General features: G+C 37.0%; 1 non-coding gene across 1 annotated transcript; it reads left to right on the top strand.

Moving 5' to 3' along the window:
• The first annotated feature begins 2,344 nt into the window (after positions 1 to 2,344).
• Positions 2,345 to 2,447, top strand: LOC120367632 (U6 spliceosomal RNA). The gene has a single exon (XR_005581962.1). It is a non-coding gene; the product is annotated as a U6 spliceosomal RNA (small nuclear RNA).
• Positions 2,448 to 3,435: the final 988 nt, after the last annotated feature.

Genomic DNA, 3,435 nt, shown 5'->3' with positions numbered 1-3,435 from the left:
AACGCCCAGAGTGGTAAAACATTTTTGGCTGTCTTGCCCAGTTGGTCATTAATTTGGTGAAGGAAGGGCTAACAAACTCATAAAGGGGAACTTGAATTTTAGAAGTTAGTTCAATTTTACATTATTAAAAAGGAAAATGTAGTAAAAATAATAAGAGCTTTGCCAAAACTCTACAGCAAAGTCAATTAGTCTCACAAAGAGCCTAGGAGTCTGCGATATGGACTTGCATTTGGAATCACTTAGCCTATTAGAACAATTCCAAACATCTTCTCTCTGAAGCCATATTTCAGTGCTCATGGCTGCAGCTTACTGAGTAAAATTCTTTCACCATCCTCGATTCAACACAATTTAAAGTATTCTTTGTGTCTGCGTATTTCAATATACAAATGTGACCTCCTACATGCATATCTTCATACGTATGTCCATCACAATCATAAAAATTTCATGCACTAAGTATAAGCTTCTACAACATATACTAAAATTCATACTGTATTTTGTGCTGGCATGGTATATACTTTTAAGATGCCTTTAAAGGAAAACCAATTTCAAACCAAAAAATCACAATGCTGGTGTTACAAGTCTATGGCAAAAATAAATTGTATTTTACTCTGAAGAAAAATCACTTATTATCATTTTTCAACATATTTCAGGTATAAAGGAATGCTGTTCCTGTTATCAAAAGATTTGACAATTGATTAAAGATATGTCATTTGTACGTCTTCATATCACTATAGCCATTTTGTTCATATGAATATTTCATTTTGCTCTGATTGAGCAATGGGAAAAAGTTAAAGTGCTAAATGAGATTACTTTCATAGGGAATTCTTGCAAACAGTGTTTTGCAATCAACTATATGAATTAACTGACAGGTTTTTTAAAAAGAAAAAATACATCCTATTTTTGTAAACTCTAACAAATATCCTCCAAATTCTTTAAGTGAAAATAAAGTTGTATGTTTTCAGACTAGTGGCTCCCAACTCTCAGCTTCTATAAAAATCCCAAATGATTTCTATAGGCTTTCCAATGAAGATTCAGTTCTAATTAACTACAATTTTGTCCATATTTTGTTTTTCTACCGCATTGAAAGAATAGCAGGGGGTTAGCGCTGCAGAAAAGAAGATTATTAAAACTTTAATAACCTGAGCCTTTGAACCTTTCCAAATTCTTTACAATTTTCTCACATTTCCAGCACAGATGTCTGCATGCAGTTATAGAACCACCATGAACTTTTTGTTTACAATTTTATTCACCTTATTTATTACCTCCTTTAAAAAGAAAAAAAAAAACAGAATGAGGAACACACAGAAATGTTTTAGCTCTTCTAAGCAAATTGATTTAATTATTAAAAAATAAACTTGAAGAATAATTTTTATCCATTTTTAAGTTAAATATTTTCAGCAACACAACCGTTTCTTCCCCACTGCTAGAGGTAAATTGTCAGGCAGCCTAGCAACGTGGCCAGCTGAATCACAGCATTCTTTTCCATCAGGCTACAAAGCTCCAAAAGACTGAAAAAGAGAGTTCACTTTGGAAACCTGAACTCTTGAGATTGTTACAAAAGAAAGAGACCAAAAAGAAGGCATCCCTTAACATAATTAGCTGCTTGCTGTTTCACCAAAGAGAGGGATATTTGCATACAACAATAGCCAATAGAATTGCCTTTCACAGAACTCAATGTGGCAGTTGTATTATCCCAACTCCAGATGGTTGTAGCCCCTCAAGAGCAATTATTACCTTTCTTTTCATAACAGAACCCCAGTTATTCAAGCATTTCACAAACATGAGGGCTGACAAATAAAATACAAGTAGCTATGTTGAATGGTACCTTCAGGAAGTCTCCAGACAGTGAGTCAGGCACCTTCTTCTTCCTTTCCTCTTTCGATTGAATGGAATTTTATTGTGATGGCTGGAACTCAGGCAGCCATATTGGGCCTTAAGTCCAAGGAACAAAAAGCTAAGGAAGGCAGAGCACTGAGCTAGCAGGAGCCAGAGTCCCTGTGCAGCAATGGAAGACTTACCTCCAGAATTACTTTCTATGTGAAAGAGAAAAAACATCTCTATTGTTTGAGCCACTATTATATTGGGTTTGTTGGTTTGCTTCATGTGACAAAATCTAGTCCTAACATAAGGGCTTTCCTTATAGCAATATCTTGCTAACTGAGAAAGAGAAAACCAGTCCTGAAGGTCAGGAGCTGTCCTGGTACAATCAGCAATGTAAAATGGCATTGCTAAAAGCTGTCTGGTCTTCACAATGAGGTCTTGATGTTGTCCAGTTGAACATAAACAATTGCACAAAACATCAGCCTCAAAGACCACTTTGTGACCATGAGAGCTCCTGACTCATGCTTTTGTCAGCAATACATACACTAAAATTGAAACGATACAGAGAAGGGTGGCGTGGCCTCTGTGCAAGGATGACACAAATTCATGAAACATTCCATTTTTTAAAAAATAGTATTATTCCATATCATGTCTGAACACAGACAAAATATGAACATTGTCCAAGCCACAAAATACCAACACCCCACCCATCTTAGCTAATATGAGTGACTGCTGATTCTTTAGTAATTAAAGCTCTAGCCTGGCTTCCTTCCTCTCACTTTCTAGATAAGATGCACAATTATAGAATTAATTCCACTTCCTGACAGCATCCAATTCAGACCAAAGTCCTGCTTTCTTGAATCCTTTCCCAAATCACCACACACAGCCCAATCCCGTAAGTCCTTTTTGACATTCTCCTGCAGAGACACTTCACTGTGTCCAATTGTGTGTGTCCTCTCTCATTGCAGTGAGGAACACCAATTTGTTCAATTCCAGTTGTGTTTCTGGAGGTCTACGTGGCATTTGTGTTGCCATACTGTGTCTACAGTGGAAAACTAAAAATCTACTCAACATATCAATCTGTAATTCAAATGATCCCACCCAAATGGAAAGCCCCTATTCTTCAACAGACTTCAATCATCAAGAAACCAAAACATTAATTTGTAGCAATCAGATTCATTGAAGTTATCCCCTTGTGCTATTTTCATGGCCTGGAAAAGACCCAGTCAGAACCCTTACCTGGTACTGAGCTTGCAGTAACTACAGCAAGTTCAACTCAGTGCTTCTTTAAATAAGAAAAACTTTTGATATAATACACAGGTTGAAGCTATACTCTATTTTTCTCCTTTTCTTCTTTCTTTCTTTCTTTTCTTTTCTTTTTTTTTTTTTTTTTTTTGAGATAGAGTCTGGCTCTGGTGCCCAGGCTGGAGTGCAGTGGCACAATTTCAGCTCACTGCAACCTCTGCCTCCCGGGTTCAAGCAATTCCTTGCCTCAGCCTCCCGGATAACTGGGATTACAGGTGCCTGTCACTATGTCCAGCTAACTTTTGTATGTTTAGTAAAGACAGGGTTTCACCACATTGCCCAGGTTGGTCGTGAACTCCAGACCTCAGT

The sequence above is a fragment of the Saimiri boliviensis genome, chromosome 8 (genome assembly GCF_048565385.1).
Source record: "Saimiri boliviensis isolate mSaiBol1 chromosome 8, mSaiBol1.pri, whole genome shotgun sequence".
Classification (NCBI taxonomy): Eukaryota; Metazoa; Chordata; class Mammalia; order Primates; family Cebidae; genus Saimiri; species Saimiri boliviensis.
The sequence above is the reverse complement of the archived record's forward strand: the minus strand, read 5'-3'. Positions and strand labels throughout refer to the sequence as shown.